Source organism: Condylura cristata, unplaced genomic scaffold (genome assembly GCF_000260355.1).
Source record: "Condylura cristata isolate star-nosed mole 26May11 unplaced genomic scaffold, ConCri1.0 scaffold00039, whole genome shotgun sequence".
In the NCBI taxonomy this organism is placed as follows: domain Eukaryota; kingdom Metazoa; phylum Chordata; class Mammalia; order Eulipotyphla; family Talpidae; genus Condylura; species Condylura cristata.
In genome coordinates, this window is record NW_004567140.1 from 4,325,849 (window position 1) to 4,345,495 (window position 19,647).

Sequence of the window (19,647 nt, forward strand, 5' to 3'; positions counted from 1 at the left end):
GTCCAGAAAGCTGGAGTAGGGGGTGGAGTCCACAAGGCTCTGCAGAGTTGTTTTAGGACATCCTTCCCCTTAACATTTCCCCCAAAAGAAAATGGGGGTAAGTCAATGTTTGGGTTATCAAATCTAGGGGAAAGGGCCAACATCCTCAAGATGCTGAAGATGAGAAGGTCTTTGAAAATACAATCCACTAGACAGGGTTAGACAGGGCTAATTCTAGAGAACTAATTCTATAACTGGCACAGTGAATCTTCTACTACATTCTACTTGTCAAGTGGCGACAGAACCCATGGGGGTTTAAGAGGAGAGAATATGGAGTCCCAGTTCTAGGCAGAAAAAGAGTCAAATTTGTGGTCATCTTTAATCTGTTACCGATAACTCTACATGCCTCACCCTTCCCTTGGGGGTGGGAGAAGACAAACAGGATGCAAAAGGATGGTATAGAGCAAATACATTATTTTTTCCTTTCCCAAGAATCTTCTCAGTTCCACTTGAAAATAGGCTTCTTGCATATTCCTCCCTAAAGATCACCAGACTTGTCTGAGTCCCTGGAGAACTTATGGTTCAAAGTCAAGCTAGAGCTCTTGCTTGAAAACTTAAGAGCAAAAGTTTAATTTCTTTAAGAAAAAAAAAAGGTGGGGGAAGTAAACTTTTCAAACCATGAGAGAAAAAAATTCTGTGTGGTTTATAAAAGGAGAGCAATGAACACATCATTTAAAACAGAAAACACAAAATAAAATGGAAAATGCCAAGTAAAAGAAAAGGAATGAGAACGTGCATGAAAGTTCTGGAAATAAAGCCACATTTCCCAGGCCAGCCCAGCCTGTGAGGGAGCAGGTAGGGTGTGGGGTGCCATAATTACCTATTTTCTTACCTCTGTGTGAGGGTCCGGGGATGTTTCTACTTGGTGCCAAGTTGCTCTTGAATCTTCTGGGAACCTCTCTGGTGGGCTCATTACTAAGTCCAACCAATGTCACAATAACATCCTCTGAGCTTCAATGCTCCGTGCCCAGCCCCCCACGTTCCAGTTGATGGGCTGCTAACTCCCTTAGGAGCTGCAGACACAGCCGCCACCTAGGAGCTGAGATGCGGGAGATACATGGTAGGTATGACAAAAACTGGAAAAGGTTTACCTTTTCTCTTATGGGCTACAGGGTGTTCTATGGCACACCCATGCATTTCTACTTCCCTCCCCATAACTCTGATGAGCAAACACATAAGCAAGATAGATCCTACTGTCCCCAAGAAAAATCCCTTCTCGACTTTCTCTATGGCTTTGCCTAGAGATAGATTGATTGGCAGTGGCTTGGAAGGCCTGTGTCTCGAACATTCTCAGATCCCTGAATGCACACGCTAGGCTGTATTTAGGGCCGCACACAGCTATAGCTCACCATGGCTCCCATGTCGGTAAATGGCTTGAAGTCTCCTGTCGAAGGAATGGGGATAAAAGGAAAATTGGACTCTGTCTTATTTCTGTGAGTCCAAAGCAGGAGCTGAAAATTGGCATTAGAGAGATCAATAGACAAACTCATACCCAAAGAAAGCAAATAATGAATCGTCTTTAAATTCTATGGTGATGGCACACGGGTGATTTGGTGATGGGAAGCCCACGGGGATGACAACTGAGATGGAAAAAAAGTACAAAATGATGCAAAAATAAACTATTAAATTAAAATAAAAAATTGAGAAAAAGTGCTGCATTTTTTTAATAAAAATCATATCCCTGATGAAGATGTAATAGGCCTATGAATCTTGAAAACAGTTCATTTGTTGGAATGTACAGAGGAATTCAGAGATATAATTTTGAGGTTTACAAACCTCAGATGCCTTCAGTACATCCAGTGAACTGAGAAAACTTGAATAATGCATAGAAACAAAACTTTGTTTCTATAAATACCCTTTCAAGTGCTTATCCTTGAAAAGCTTTCCATGTACCACACTGTCAAGAAAATCGTCATGAAAAAGAAAAGTTTATAGGTTAAATTCCTTGATAGAACTAAAATAAATGGGAATTTTTCTAAACCACCACAAGGCAAGTAATAGAAAGTTGGATAATAAATAAGTAAGTAAAGAAATTCTCATAAATAGTTATTGAGTCAAAAGGGAAATAAAAACTTCAGTTACAGACTATTTTGAAAATCATAAAATGCGAACAAAACAATGCTTTGTCAAAGCTGATGGGTCATTGCCAAAGCTACACTTAGAGAGAAGAAATGCAAAGCAGTAAATTGTTTTATTATTAAACAATAAAGGATAAAAATAAATAAACTAAATCTTTGCTACAAGAATTCAACAAACAAGATAAACCTAAATAAAGGTGGATAAAATTAAGCAGATAAAAGCAAAAACTGATCAATTTAAGAAAACAGTATAAATGTATGAGATGACTCATTAAACCATAAGAAAACAGCTTTTACTCTGGAAAAGTTTAAACAAAAAGGAACATGAAAACACACCCAATTAAACCTAAAAATGAGAAAGGAAATGTAACTAGAGATAAGAGCATTTTTAGTGGGGTAAGAAGTCTTTTCTAAGTAAAAAGTAAGGAAGTGAAACACAAAGGGGAAAAAATAGACTACCACCACAAAGGTTTTGGAATTTAAAAATCAAAAGCATATGATACTCTAGGGGGGAGGGAAATTTTAATGTATGTGGCTGACTAATAACCTAAATTAATAAGAACCACAGAGCACCCAATAGAAATAGGAAAATGCTGTGAATAAACCACTCACGATAACAATAAAAATTAATGCCCAATACATGTTGAAAAAGCATTTAATCTGAATACAAAATAACAAGGCAGGTATCTGAAAGGTGATAGCCAGAATTCATAAAGGCACAGGCAATTTGGCTTAGAACCAAAAAGCTTTACAATACATGTAACTTTTGACTTAACAATACTACTTCTAAAAGTGCATGCTGAGGACATAATTATTTATACATCTATTTACAAAACTATAGACCCCAGCATTATTCATAAGAAAAAATAGAAGTGACAAAATTTCTAACAAGAAGAAATTAGATAAATGAATGTGTTTCACCAATAGCATAGGATGTTATGAAATGCCTAAAAACCAGTGCCATACAGTCTTTTGTGTTTTATTCAGCAACATAGGGAGATAACAAAACATGTAGATTTAAAGTTTATAAGCCAAGTTAACAGGAATTTGAAATGCATGTGATTTTTAATTTTTAAATTTAGCTTTCTATGTTTTTTAAATACTATACAATCAATATATTTATTCTTGGAGTTAAGAATTTGCTTTCATAAATTTAATGATGAAGCAATTAAATTTATTGAAATGCATATTTTCTAAGAAAAAATATTGATCAAGGCCCTCCCTGGTGGTGCAATGGGTTAGGATGCAGCACTGCAAGTGAGCCGCAGCTGCTTCAGTGTGAGAACGAACCCCGCCTGCCCCGGAGGTGACCACATAGCGTGGCAGACCTCTCCTGACCCGCCCGCTGCTCCCCTCAGCAGTGTACTTCATCTATCTGCCTGTTCTGCTCCCCACTCTGTCTCTGGTGAAGTCTTTCGCCACCCCTGCGTCTCTGGCCTGTACCCCAGTTCTGTATGCACAAATAAGCAAATCTTTTAAAATATATATATTGGGGCCCTCCCTGGTGGCGCAGCGGGTTAAAACACTGCACTAAGAAGCTGAAACCACTTCTGCATGAGTTCGATTCCCGCCTGCCCCAGAGGTGACCACATAGTGTGGCAGACCTCTCCTGACCCGCCCGCTGCTCCCCTCAGCAGTGTACTTCATCTATCTGCCTGTTCTGCTCCCCACTCTGTCTCTGGTGAAGTCTTTCGCCACCCCTGCGTCTCTGGCCTGTACCCCAGTTCTGTATGCACAAATAAATAAATCTTTAAAAAATATATATATATATTGATCAAAATGTATTTATGTCATTTCAAAACTATCAAAAATTATTATTGAAAACATCTCCATGCCTAGATTGTCTTTTTATGACTATTTACATATTTCCAGAAAGCCAAATTAGTTCCACACTAACAATCTTTCCAAAGTTAGAAAGCTTCCGGATTTATTTTATTCCATAGCAAAATATGACAATGATCACACAGAACTCCACTGCACAATCTCGCTGAAAATGATAAATGCAACTGTTTTCTAAATTTAAAAATAAACTAACAAATTGAAGCCATCAGTATGCTCAAATGTACAAACTACATAGAGTTCCAAATATTAGTTATGCCAGGAATTAAACAATGGGTTTAATATTAGTAACATCCATTAAGAACAAAACTTTACTTCAATAACTCAAAGGAATATGGGAGTATATTTCATCTAGTTATTTCAAGAGACGCCAAAAGGAAATTTGATCATATTCAACTTCCGGTTCTTTGTTACCTGGAAAGAGAACACATACCTCCTGACAGTGCTAAGATCTGGTAGAGTGGTTTAAAACCTGTGTTGTGGCTGCCTCCACTTGCCAGAGACAGCATAATCCTCAGTGGGGGGCTGGGGAGGTGTGAGGGACTGTGACACCAGCAATTACAAATTAGAATATGTAAAATATATGGATGAAATGGTATGATCTTATAAGAGGTTCTGCAGAATAATTTAGTGGAAAAGTGTGTGTGTGTGTGTGTGTGTGTGTGTGTGTGTGTGTGTGTATTTAGGGACTGAGGGGTATAGAGAAAACAAGATAGGTCATGTGTCAAAATTTGTTAAATCCAGGAAATGGGGATCCGTGAGCCCTGTATATTGTACTGTATCTAGAACCTAAAATGAAAGATGACTTTAGAGATAAGCTAATTGTATATAAACTGTAGTTCCAATTAATAATGCAAAAATAAGTTACATCTTACTTAATTTATTCACAATGTTATTTCTATTTGGCCTAGTAAAAATTATTTGAAATATAAAGATTCTGAGAAACAATCCAAAAACAATGAACTGAAAAATTATGAGAACCAATTAAAATTTATTATGGTATCTGAATTCACAATAAATTGTACAAAATAAAAAATGTTTTGAAGTGGCAGCAAAAGTGAGTTTGAAAATAAACATGATCCCAGACACAAAATATTACTATAAACAAAATATTTAAGAATAAGATCTATAACAATTATACAGAACTGACATAAAAATATTTTATGGAGATGACACATAAAAAATAATTTGTAAATAAAATAGAGACCGTATTTCTGAATGGAAGATAAAATATTGAATGGGGCCCTCCCTGGAGGAGCCAGGGTTTAAAACTCAACACTGCAGGCTGGCCACAGCCGCTTCAGTGCGATTTCGCCCCGGAGGTGACCCACATGGCGCGGCAGACCTCTCCTGACCCACCCGCTGCTCCCCTCAGCAGTGGACTTCATCGATCTGCCTGTTCTGCTCCCCACTCTGTCTCTGGTGAAGGCTCTCACCGCCCCTGCATCTCTGGCCTGTACCCCAGCTCTGTATGCAGAAATAAATAAATTTTTTAAAAAAATATTGCATGGATGTCCATTATGACTAAATGTTATAACATAAACCATACATTTCAAACCAAGCCCCACTGAGATCCACCTGGGAGGTCAAGGAGAGACAGTATCTGATGGTGATGAGTCTAAAACGCTTTCTGGAAGAACAGAAAGGCAAAATTATTCAGAGCCTGTTGGGATGGGAAGGAGACAGCATGTAACCAGAACTGATTTAGTCCACCACAAGCACAATAATAATAGATGTACTGTGAATACAATAATTAAAACTGTAAGCTTTTCACTCATAGCAGGAGTATAATGGACCAGGCGAGAAAATAATAAGAATAATGAACAGTCATATACCAGAGACATTTTGTGGGGGTGGAGTGGGGGATGGGATCAAAAACAGGGGGTGGGGGGAAGTGCACAGGATTGTGGTGATGGCACACGGGTGACTCAGTGATGGGAAACCCACGGGGATTACAATTGAGATTAAAAAAAAAGATGTGCAAAATGATGTAAAAATAAACTATTATATATTTTTTAAAACCCTGTAAGCTACTTCTCAGTCAGTGCATGTAGGTTCTGCTATGCTAACAAATAATCCCAACCAAGGGTTCTGCTTCACTTCTTACTCCATGAGATGGAATCAGGAGCAGAGAAAAACAGGGTTCTAGAATGTCCCACCACTATCAAGTAAGTCTCAGCCTAGTCGAGACCCACATTGTATCTATTCACATCTCACTTGGCAAAGGTAGTTGGGAGACTCCTTGCAGCCATAAGAAGGCCAGGCAGGGCTGGGTGACCACATTCCTAGAAGCCAGCAAGCCCAAAAGTTTGGTAAATGCGTGAGTAACTACTACAAAAACTTGCAGGAAAAAGCAAAGGAGCAACTAACCCTTATCTAGAATAGACCCTATCAAGAATGAACATGAAGGACAGTTTCTCTGAAGTTTCAATAAAAATGACAATTTTAGGAGCCTCCCTGGAGGCCTGAGGGTTAAGTCTCAGTGCTATCACCTCTAAGACCTGAGTTCGATCCCTGACCAGGGAGCTGACCCACATGGTATAGCAGAACTCTCCTGTCTCCCCGCTGCTCCCCTCAGCAGTGTGTTTCAGTCCATCTGCCTGTTCTGCTCCCCACTCTGTTTCTAGGGAATCCTCTCATCCTCCCCCCACCCCACCCCCACACACATCTCTGGTCCACACATAGTTCTTCTACCCAAAAATGAATAAAATCTTTTTTTAATGGCAATTTTTAAGTTTGCTGTTTTAAAGCAAAAGAACAGTGTCATGTTTTAAAATTTGCATTCTTCTGAAGTTGATTCTTTTAAAAATCCTGATATGTATACTGTACATGATTGCATGATGTCAAAAAAGGTAGAATTAGCTAATAAAAATTACTGGAAAGACTGACTGCATATTGTAGGTGAAAAAATCTATCTCTTATAATGAACTTTAGATGTTAAATATTCCCCCAAAATATCTGTTATGAAGCAGAAGAAACTTAATATGAAAAATACGTATTTCCATCTTACCTTAATATATATAATTGAAATAAAAACTTCACTCTGTATATTTTGGTATATCTGTGTATCTATTATTCATATTTATATACAATTAAGAGAGAAACTGATCTTAAAAGATCAATTTACTTGGATAAATTCCAAGTAAAAGAAAGAATTTGACCAAAGTACATTAAAATTGCTTAATGTCAGGCCCTCCCTGTTGGCGCAGCGGGTTACAGCACAGCACTGAGAAGCTAAAGCTGCTTCCGCATGAGTTTGATTCACGCCTGCCCTGGAGGGCATGGCGCGGCAGCCCTCTCCTGGCCTGCCCACTGCTCCCCTCAGCAGTGTACTTCAGTCAATCTGCCTGTTCTGCTCCCCACTCTGTCTCTGGTGAGTCCTCTCACTGCCCCTGCACCTCTGGCCTGTACCCCAGTTCTGTATGCATGAATAAATAAATCTTTTTTAAAAAAACAACTGCTTAATGTCAACATTCATTCCCACATGCATATATACACATGCATAAAGGTTAAACCATAGACTAGGGGGGAATATTCACAATGAAACCCTGACCTTAATAAAGACTACTATATGGAGTTTATAAAGAGAAGAAACAGAAGCCACCCATAGAAAAAAATGGATAAAGGACCTGGACAATTCACACAATAAAAACATACAAATAATTGCAATCGATTTTTAAAACTTCCTCAGAAAATGCAAATTTCAAAACAAGACAGTTTTTTGCTTAAGAGCTGCAAATTCTAAAATTGCCAAAGAACTGCACATTCTAAAATTGCCATTTTAAATGAACGTCCAGAGAAACGGTCTCTCGTGTTCATTCTAACAGGAGTATATTCCAGTCATATTTCTGCCTGGAAAATGTAATACCAGCAAAGGCACTAGGGAAAAACCCCAGTGTTCAACAAAGAATATTTGTTGAATGAATAGCACATTCATACTGTGGTCCATCAATATTCATTTGAAGTAACAAGATTTACAAAGGTGTTTAAGGACATAGATAACACATTTATTTTGGTGTCATTTTGAAACAAACAAAACCAAAATAAAGCAGCAGTTAATCATGAATTCTGTTTCAGGAAATTTAGGCAAAAATAGAGAGAGAGAGAGAGAGAGAGAATACAAATCTAAAGGGAATTATCAAACTATCTATGTGGCTGTCTCTGGAATATAAAGAAATTTTACTTTTTCTCCTTATTAGTTCTCATTTTCTTTAGAGCATGCACTACTAAAATAATCCAAAAAATACCATTTTAGGCAAAAGGATTAAGAACATCTTTTTGTATAGTTTAACAAAATTCTAAATATTTCTTAAATGTTCCGGAATGTGTTCATGTTTCACTGTAATCTTTGAGGATGCTGCAGTGCAAAGAAGGAAACTATGTTACCCAAGTGCTACCTTGCTTCTATTCCTGTGCTCCTGACAGACATCATAAATCAATGCCAGCAATCTCCCGGACTAGGTTCAGATGTTCACTGGCCACAAGCACCACAGAGAGCCAGTACCAGTCACTTCAAGGATTTGCCATCTGTGTAGCTGAAGAGAGCCCTGGAATGCTCATCAGATGACAACCTTCTCGTTCTAGATCGCTACCAACTGCATCAAGTTAATACCCAGTCTGAGATCTGAAGCACCCCTTTAAAGTGAGGCTTGCTGAAGACTGAACCAGTTCTGGGAAATTCTGATCAGCTGTCCATTAGCTGACACACCACTGTACTCACCTTTTCCAAAGTGGTCTTGCGGCAAATCATCAAGTAGCTACAGACATTTTCCGGAACTGCCCGAAGTCGCAAGTTGCTCAGTATCCCTGTAGGTATGCATTTCTCAGTGGTGTTACCATTGACATTTTGAACTGGATACTTGTCTGATGGGATCTTTCCGCTGCTTCTTAAAATATTTAGACGCATCCTGATCTCTGCACACCATCGTTATGCCCATCAAAAATCTCTCCACACGTTTTCCCTTGGTGGGGGAGGGGGTGGCCAGAGTGGCCTCTGGTTGAGAACCACTGCTTCAGCTCCTTTATTCTATAGGTAGAGATTTGCTGAAGCACCCCCTCATCCTGGTGAGGACTGGAAAGGGGGTGTAAGAATGCACCCCGCCTGTCATCCAGACCTCTCTTGAAGGACAAGCCCATGCCCTGAGGGGTCTGAAATGCAGGCCTGGGGTGCAACTTGCTGTGACCCACACTACCTGCTGCCAAGCACGTAGCACAGCTGCCAGGAGCGCCAGGGTCTGCCATGGAGGGGCATAAATCAGCATTCTGGGCTGCCTGGGCACTTAGCATAATGAAATGATTGATAGGTGGATATTTATACTCAGCTGACTAAATGGACAAATCAATCAGCTATTGGCAGTGTGGAAAGAGGACTGTGGGAGGAAGTAACAGACTAGCAGACTCCAGGACTACCTCCTGAGAGTGTCATGGAAGATTCTGGAACATTTCCCAACAGATTCCTGAGACATTTGTAAGACGCCTCTGCAGCTTCCTGACTTACCTCACTGTTTCTTGCCACGAGCAAAACAATCATTTTCCCATTTCCAGATGAGAAAACCGAGGTAAGGAAATGAAAGCAAGCTTGGACGAGCAGTCTAGGCTTGCTAACTTATATTCAGAGGGTTTAGTTCTTCAGCTTAAACAAAGGGAAAAAGTGCTCGTTTTTGTCAGAGCTGAGATGATTTCTCACTTTCAGTTCATCATTTGGGACTGAGGGGGATGTAACTCAATTAAAGACAGAAACATTAAACGCACCATAAAAGCATCACACAGGGGGGATTTATAGGGCTATTGATTAACACCATGAGTAGAGTATTTACCTTAATCAATAGGAAAAGGTGATTTAAGTGTTTAGGTGTCTCTTGCCTTCTGTTGGCCAAGCGTTCCTTTAAAAGCGGTACTTGATGTCCTCCACACCTCAAGTCCACCCCTGCCTCCTTAGCCACGACTGGTGTCCTCCCCTTGGACACCCCGGTTTTTGACTCTTATTGCAGCTGGGGTTCTCTCGCAATGATGCTGAGATGCAGGCTGGGGTGCAAGATGTTTTTGTAAGGATCAACACCTGTGAAAGAAAAGGGAGGAAACAGGATGGAGACAGGAAGAAATCACCTGGGCAGGAAACCCTAGACAGAGAGTGTCCATCCACAGTGTCACATCATGCCCGCTACCCAGGAAGCCATGGCCTCAAACAGGGTGGTTCTGGAGCTTTGGCAGAGTCTGAGGAGCTGAGGCAGGAGGCTGTGGCTGACGTCACTCCCCACAGCTGCACGGAAATTCTCCCTGAAGGGAGGTCTGTGTAACACATTTCTGAGTCTCCACCCCCTCAAGGTGTCTTGAGATTGTATGGGTACCTATAAACCATCATCAGTTACAGCTTGATTGTTAGGAGTGTCTGTTCAAAAGAGATGGTAAATCAGAGGCCATTTGAAACCCTAAGTTGACTTTTTCTTTCCCACCCCCCCCGGCTCTCTGAATCTGGAAGCTATGTCTGAGGTATTAAGGGGCAGAAGAGCTAAAAAGGCACTTCTCCAAAGACATACAGATGGCTAGCAGGCACAGGAAAAAGTGTTCCTCCTCACTTATCAGAGAAATGCAAATTAAAACCACAAGGAGATAGTCCTCACATCTATGAGGATGGCCCAGATCAAAAAGGGTGAGGACGTGGAGAAAGGGAAGCTTCGGACACTGTTGGTGGGAATGTAGACCAGACCAGCCCCTGTGCAGAATGGTATGGAGGTTTCTGAAACTATCAAAAGGGGCCCAGAAATTCCACATACTGGTATCAACTTGAAGAATACAAAAACATCAATTTGAGGGGCTGTGTTCCTCCTGTGTTCAGTGCAACCCTAAATCAAATAGCCAAACCATGGAAGTGACAAAAGGCCCCAAAACAGATGAGTAGATCAGGAAGATGTGGTGTATACACAGTGGAATATTACTCAGTGGGCAAAAAGATAAACTCTTGCCATTTACCACACAGGGATGGAGTGGGAGTAAATGATGCTAAAACAAAGCAAGTGAGAAAGAGAAAGACAAACACCAGGGAGTGCCACTGGTGTGTGGAATATACAGAGGCAAGACAGAGGGTCAGATAGAACCAAACCAACAATGAATCCCAAAATCTGACTGGAGATCTGAGTCTATGGGCCGGGAGGTGGGATCGAGAATCACCTGGGGAGGAAATACAGTGGACTGTGGTGGTGGACTACGTGTTGTTTGGTGGTGGGTGTGATGTGGTAACAGCACCTAAAGAGGGAGATCCTATACCCTTAACATTCAAGCAACACCAATTTATCTGAATAAACAATAAAATAAACGAACGTAGTGAAAAAGAAACTTCCAGTCATTTGAGTATATTGGAAAGCACTTGAATTCTCGACTCTTCTTCTGGGTTGTCTTTGGTGGGCCTTTAGAGCTAAGTCAGAGTGTGTGGAGGGGCGGGGAGTAGAGCTCGAACATCTAGGAAGGTCCTAGACTCAGCTCTTGTCATGGACACACAGACTGTACCGCTTCTTACTGAATAATTTCCTCTGAAAAAAAAGCCCAAAAGTAGCAGAAAAGCTTCTCCACATCAAAGGCCTGGATGCAAAACAGTAGGAAACGCTGAGAAGGGGGCTCACCAAACCCCATCCTGTTAGAGAGCCACAAAAAGGAGGGTCCCCCAAATTCCCTGAGGATAGAGGGTGCTTCCCCCACACTGGGGACCCCAACTCTTAAGGCCTGCATCTCAAAATGAGTCCCCCAAATACTTGGCTTTGGAAACCAGTGGTGCTGGGGCCTCTAGACACAGAGGGAGAAAGTCAAGAGAGACGTTGCCCTTAACCAGACAGAGAGCTGGAGAGCTGACCCGGGCACCCCAAGCTCAGTGCTAAGGCTGTTGGAAAAGCCTCCCATAGCCCCACTCCCCACCACAACTCAGTGGGGGCCTTTCACTTGATATCTTAATGTGGTAGCCACTGCATGTGGAGACTGTGGTGATGACACACGGGCGAATTGGGGGAAGGGGACGTGAACATTGTTTTAACATGAATAATGTAAATAGCTATATAAATGAATAAAAGAAAAAGTTTTCCTCTTGATGCATACACTGTGCATAAAAATTGAAAAAAGAAAATAGTAGGGAGATTCCTCCAAAAATTGAAAATAGGCCCTCCCTGGTGGCGCAGCGGGTTAAAGCACAGCACTAAGAAGCTTAAGCCACTTCCGCATGAGTGCGGAATAGAACACAGTTCCAAATGCATGAAATCTTGCCGTTTTCAACGTGCCCCTAGAGATATTACACTAAGGGAAAGGAGTCATAAAGAAATAAGGCAAACAATACAAAGTCAAAACAAATCCTTGGAATCTGACAGCAGAAGGTGATTACGGGAAAGGGGTGTGGGTCTCCTGGAAGGGGGGGCTGGGCACGAAGCCTGTGGTGTGCGGGTGGGTGTAGACAGATGTCCAGGCAATGAAGAGGAACACCCAAAACTTACAGTGTCATAAACCAATGTAGAATGGGGAAGATAATTCAATAATTATCCAATAAGTAATTGATTGATAGTTAATTAATGACGATAAATAACACTTTTTTAATACTCAGACTTCAGGACCTTTTTGAACTTTCCCCCGGGCAGCATAGGAACCTGACTTTTTTCATCAGAGGCCAAGAACCTTTTTATACCTAAATGGTGAAGCTAGAACAGAATCTAAGCAATTGTGATTTAAATTCTGGGTGGTGGGTGTGGTGGGTGTGGGGTGTTTCATGTGTTCATGAGTCTGAGGGGATTCTAAGCCTCTGAGTCACATATAGCGAGGTACACCAAGGTCACCTTGAGTAAACTATATTATAAATTTAATAAAATATTTAATAAATAAATATAAATATATATGCAAACAGCATTGATAATAATTGTGCAATGTTGGTGACAATTATACCATAATTCTTCACTCTTCTTGTCCTCATGTCCTTCTCGTGTGACTTCAGAATTTCTCTCAAAAACAAAAGCAAAGTAGATTTCCTCCCCCATGGAGTGCTTATGTGACCGCAGAAGAGATACACGTGTGAATCCGTGAATCAGCTTCTGACTTTGGTGTCTGGAGACTGACATGCTTCTATTCTTCTCCAGGCCTCCCAGGGAGGTGAGAGACAGATGAAGCAGAGCTGCCCAGCGGAGGACCCCCCCAGCCAAGCCCAGCCCAGAGCAGCCCCGCTCTGCCACAGACACGTGAGCATTGTGGCCTTGGTCGGCCAGCATCCGGGGACCCTCACACCACGGACGTCACATGGTGGCCCAACAGCGTGATGGTGGCCCCATTCATGAATATGTTTCATCAACCATAATTAAAAATTCTTGAGTACTTCATCTCCAGCCACTCTGTTCCTTGCCCTATGTTTATTAGCGAATCCACATTATACCATGAAATTTGGTTACTATCAGCATGCCCATTGTACAGATGAGGAAACCGAGGCCTAAGAGGAAAAGGAATCATTAACTGTCGTGCTTATAATCAAACCACATTTTCGGGAAAGAGATGCTTTGCAAAGACCTTGCCTTGCAATGGAAACATGGAGAGGTCCAAGGGTTTTGTTGCCTTTGGACCTGCAGGGATCTCTGGAAGGGCTGGACTGGTTGGTGCAGAAGGGCCAGTGCAGAAGCTCCCTCTTCCACAGGCCCTATTCAGTGCCAGGCAGTGTCCTAAGCACTTCATGAACTCAGCCTTCTCGCGAGCCTGGCGCTCACCGCACTTTACAGATAAGGAGATGGAGTCTGGAAGGTTAGGGAATGGCCCAAGGCAGCAGTAACATGGCTGGGTCCAGAAGGTCCCCTCCCTGTACTTTGGACACAGAATCCCCCACTTACAATTCCAGGTCAGCCCCAAATTACTGGGCTGCAGGCTTCCAGAAGGTAATTATTTTGCTAAATTTCAGGGCAGTTTAATAAAGCAAGCTTGTCTCTGAATTAGCTCCTAGATACCTATCCTTTATGGGGTCAGGTAATAAAGTCCTTTGCAAAGTGTGTGCTGTGTCCAGAGCTGTGCTCCAGGGATGTCCCCACCCTGCGGGGACCTTTTCTGTCTGCTTAGTTGGCCAAACGCGAGACCGCCAGCCTCCCCCAGTGCCCAAATGCCAAGCAGGGGACCCCACACTGCCCAGCCCACTCCACCCTACTGGTCTTGGCCTCCCAGACCCTTCACCAGGACACGGTACCCTGGGCACTCTGCCCCGGTTGGGGCAACCTCTGCGGTTGTCAACCAAGCTCTTGGGGCTGTGGCAACCTCTGCGGTTGTCTCCAAGCTCTTGGGGCTGTCCAAGCACAGTGTTGGGATCTCCAGAGAGCAGGAGCCTGGACCCAGCCAGGGTCCAGGCTCCTTACCTGTAAAATGTGGTGAGCGCCAGGCTCGCGGGAAGGCTGAGTTCATGAAGTCCTTAGGACACTGCCTGGCACTGAGTAGGGCCTGTGGAAGAATGAGCCTTGTTAGTGTTATCGCTTCCATTTTCCCTCTCCCTGACCCTTTATGCCCCTCTCGGGGGCAAATGTACCCAGAGGGTTACGACAGGCTCCATCCGCTGGCCCAATGGGAGGGCAACTTTGGAGAAGAAAGTTCCAGAGAGGAAGCATCAGGCCAGGAGCTGGATGATGCTCCCAGGCCCGCAGGACCAGATGAGTCCTAGACACCCCCATGCGGAGATCCCAAAGGCTGTACCTCCACCAGCACAGCCGAGAGCCCCTCAGCCCAGCCCGGCCACCCCAAGGTGTCCCCCTCCCTGCCCCTCCAGCTCTGTGTTGTCCTGATCGTTTTTCTCTTTAAATCCCTTCTCTCTATTAAAATGCGCCTTTCATGTAAGCCACATCAAATCCTTTTGGGAAGTAGGAAGCGTAGACATCATAAATAAACACACTTGGATTAACTGAGGAGCAGGCCAGGGAGAAGGCAGAGTTATGGAATATTTTCTAAGTGGATGCAGCTTTCGTCGTCTCAAGTATTTACAGTGAGGCTTCCGGCACTGCCGTTCTGGGGTGCTAACTGTTCTTTCTGCATTGGGGCTGGGGCTGTCGGCCCAGTAAATGAGGGGACTCCATGGTCGGCCAGCGGCTGTTCTCATTACACAGGCATCCTCACTCGTCATCGGAAGTGGGCTGAAGAGGGGTCTCCCCATCCTCGTCACACAGTGCAAGCTCAAGGAGCCCCGACTTCCCGGGTCCCCTCGGCTCCGCCTGGCTCTCAACCCAGACGTGGTGACCGTGTCTAGTCAACACCTAGGGTCGCCTCTGCCCCGTTGTTTGATTTTCTGAGAACGCTCACCAAGGCTGGAGAAAGAAGTAGGGAGCCTGCAGCCATGTTTCTATTCTGGGGTTCACCCCTTCTCACTCAGTCAACACTGAGCACCCACTGTTGGGGGAAAGATGCCCGGAACAAACTCCACAAACCCTGGTGTTATGGACACACCCCCACCTCCAGACCAAAGAGATCCAGGGCTACAAATCCCACCACGTCAGCGCAGGAGAGGGGAGGGGGAGGGGAGCTGGGAACGGGGGGTGCAGCTGACAGACTTGGTGTATAACCAGACCTGTGGGCCTGGGGGGCTCTTGGCTCTTAGCTCTTGGCTTTTCGCCGTTCCCCAGTGTGCCCCTGGGGTCCCAGCTCAGCAGAACTGCTAGGACGCATCACCAATTTACCTCCCTCTCTCTCTCCCTGAGTTACACCTTTCTTCGTCACTCCTTCTCTTGTAAGTCAACCTTTTTATTTATTAACCTCCGTGTGTGTGCCATTGAGTCTTCCTACAAGCCCCTTTTCAGCATCCTGGTGAGGACCCACAGTCAGGCCATATTGGGGTTGCCCTGTAACTCACTCCTCAGCAATCACTGTGGAACACCGGGAACTGGGGACCCCACATCAGCCAAACAGACAGGGGCCTGCGTCCTGAAGGGACCCATAAAAGCAAGCAAAATAAATAAAAATATATATAAGATTGTTTCAAATAGTATCAAGGCTGTGGAGAGATGACACAGCCGTGGGAGGGAAGGTGACCAGAGGCAGGGCCGGCCACTGTGGGCATCCGGAGAGGGGACGGTGACTTGGACCCAGGTGGGAAGGGAGGTGGGGAGAAGTGAATGGACTTGGCCATTATCTGGGCTGTTGTTTTAGCCAGTTGAGGCTGGTTCGGTGGCGAGAGGGCTAGATGGACACGTAGGTATCCTCCTGTCACGTGCCATGAGTCGGGGGAGGAAGAGAAATGAGCTGAATGGAACATTCGTGGGGGGCTCTCTCCCCACCTCACCCATGTGTTACAGCCCTCACCCCAGGCCCTTGGGATGTGACGGCCTGTGTGCACCCCAGTATGTAGTGGGGGGCTGAGTGTGGGTCCTCACCGTGCGCTTACAGGGACTTATGATGAGACCCAGCGGCAGGCACAGACGGAGGTTGACAATGGCTTTACTTACAAAACAAGGGGAAGAGAAGGACGAATGTTTCAGGGAGAAAGGGAGGGAGATAAATCGGTGGCTGCTTCCTACCAGTGCCACTGACCTAGAACCCCAGTGGCACGCTGAAAGCCAGCAAAAGTCAAGAGACCAAGAGCCCTCGGCGCCCACAGGTGTGTTTTGGTACCCAACCTGGTGGCCTGGCTCCACCCTCAGGGCCCAGCACCCTCCCTTTGAGATGCTGGGATTTGTAGTTCCCAGGATTTTAACCTCTTTGGTCTGGAGTGTGGGTGGGGTCCACAAAGCCTGAGTTGTTCCTACAGGGCATCCTTTCTCCCAACTTTTGGAGAGAGGGGCTTTGCAGAGCTTACTACATTAAAATCCAGTGTGCCTGGTGTCTGTGTAAGAAATGAGGCCTCGGTGACATGGGGACCTCCCTGTGAGGACGCGACCGGCAGCCAGTCCACAAGCCAAGGAGGCGGCTGAAGAACTGCCCAGCTGGCGGGGAGCCCAAGACTCCGGTCTGCGGGGACCGTGGTGGTGGCCGCTGGCGTGGCCCAGTCCCTCGTGACAAAGCCCAGACAAAAAAATCAAGGGAGAGGCTCTCCCTGGTGGTGCAGCGGGTTAAAGCACTGCACTATGGAGCTCTCAGAAACCCCGGCAGCACGAGGTCCATCCCTGGCCAGGGAGTGACCCACACATCACGGCAGACCTCGCCTGTCTCCCCGCTGCTCCCTCAGCAGTATCTTTCAGTAAATCCACTCCCCACTCTGTCTCTGGTGAATCCTCTCACCCTCCACACCTCTGGCCTGTACCCCAGTTCTGGAAGCATAAATAAATAATTTTTTTTAAAAATCAGTGGAGAACCCTCCTGGCACAGGGGCTCGATCCCAAAGCCGGTGGCCACTCACTGTCTGTCCAAGAAAGTGGGGTTGGCACACGTGCTGGCCACGGACGGGACAACGCCCCGTGAGGGTCGCCATGAGAGCACAGGGCAGACACCGCGGTCAGAGCTGCAGAGAGGGCCTCTTTGAGGGAGATGGGGGAAGAGTCCCCAGGCCTGGCAGCTTCCAGTGGACGGGGCCACTTCACTTTGTACCAGCCTCAAGTCTGACTCCTGACCACAGCGGCTCCGCCCCTCTTTCGCTTTGGGGTCCATGGTAAGCTGTTTCTCTGAGCCCCCTTTTTCTATCCACACCTCTGGCCAAGTGAACGGTCTCGCCCCATTCTGAGCGGGGAGCTTTTCCCCATGCCTGCCTCGAGGCTCAGTCCTGGCCTGGGGGCCTTAGCTCAGGACACTGGCTGCTCCCGGTTCTCCCTGGGCACCAGACCACACCCAGGCCACCCTGTCCCCAAAGGCTCTTGGACAATGGCTGGAGGCTGTCGGGCTAGGGCCATTCTCAGCAGAGGTCCTGTGGCCACACCCAGACGTGTCAGGAGCTGTCAGGCCACGGGCATCTCCTGTAGCCTGAGTCGCCCACGCACAGGCCAGACGTGGCAGCCAAAGTTAGCTTTTTGTCATAAACTGAGTAATATCCCAGCTGGCTTGTAGAACAGCATCTCTGTGGCGGACTCAGCCTTTGGATTAACTCCCTGCTCTTTTTTGCTTAAATTAGTGTAAACAAGCAACCCTGCCTGCATGAATAGGGGCTCAGAAACAGACGACCCTCTACAGCACCCTAGGGTCTGCCCGCCTTTGCCTCCAACTTGGGGGGAAGGGTGCGTGGAGGGCGGAGCCTTCTAAACCCTAGCTTTCAAGGGGAAAGTATTGTTTAAATATTTGATGAACTCTCTCCTCTCTCATCATTTCAACAACAATAAATGGAACCTATCAATTTACATTATGATCCTTTTATTACATTATAATCAAGTGCCAAGTGGTTAAAGATTTATGAAGAGATATTATGGTGAAGGCAATCTTGAGGAGTTCCAGGCAGTGGGTAGCAAGCATAGCCCTAGTGTGAGGGGTGCTATGTGAAGGTACCCCATTGCAAAATAGGATATCACTGAGGCTAACTGGGGGGGGGGCAGAAAATGTGGAGGGAGCAGTTCTGGCTCTCTCCCACGTGAGACAAACCACCTAACAACTCTCAGCCTCTGGGCTCATCTCTAAAATGATTGTGATCCCGTGAAGCCCACGTCCTGGAGTGAGTTTCTTAGGACATCTTGGAAGGGAGCCCCTAAGGTGCGGGTGGCTTTGTCCTTAAGGTTGTCAATTTTCTTGTAATCATTATGACCTATGGAAATAGGTCCAATTCTTGAAATACCCAGAGATGTTCTAAAGCCACTTGGTCTTTGTAGGATGGAATCTACAATGATTATTCCAGATGAATGCGTCATCTAATCATCTATGCATAGATATGGTTTGTGGACAACCAGTCTATACTCCTGGCTAGCGCTTGGACACCGGGAGTGAACTGCGATGAATGTCACATGGACTTGAGCCATGATGGCGATCAGCCCTGATGAGGCCTGAGGCTTAGGCCACTCGCTCAGTGCATTCCATGCAAGAGCTGCCTAGCCTCTGGGCTTCCTGGCTTCCTTACATGTAAGACGAGGGCACTGTCATCTGCACCACCATGGCTGTGAAGGTGGACGGGGCAATAAGGGAAGGAGTATTGGAATAAAAACTTCAGAGGTAGGGCTATGTTCCTTTCTGGTGTTTTGTGAATAAAGACCATTAAAATCTCAGTCTCTAGGGCCCTCCCTGGTGGAGCAGCAGGTTAAAGCACAGCACTAAGAAGCTAAAGTCACTTCAGCATGAGTTTGATCCCCACCCTGGAGGTGATGACCCACATGGCATGTAGACCTCTCCTGACCCACCCACTGCTCCCCTCAGCAGTGTACTTCATCAGTCAGCCTCTTCTGCTCCCCCACTCTGTCTGTGGTGAATTCTCTCACCACTCCTGCACCTCTGGCCTGTACCCCAGTTCTGAATGCATAAATGCATAAATAAGTAAATCTTTAAAAAAAAACAAAAACCTCGGTCTCTGGAATCAGGGGTTTTGGGCTTGACTCTGGTCTTCACCTCCTGCGTGTCTTTGTGGAAGTGACTTAATGTCTCTCCAGCTGTTGCCTTATGTGCAAAACGGAAGTGGTCATGGCACCCACCTCCTGTGATCAGCTGCAGGTGGTGCTGAGAAATCAGAAGACAAGCATTGAGCAGAATATGAAGTCGGTCATCATGAGCTATCGTGTAGGCTCTTTTAAACCTCAGCAACCAGGTGCATTTCCCCAGAACCCAGAAGAGACCCTGAGGGTGAACTTGTCCTACAATATTATATATATAT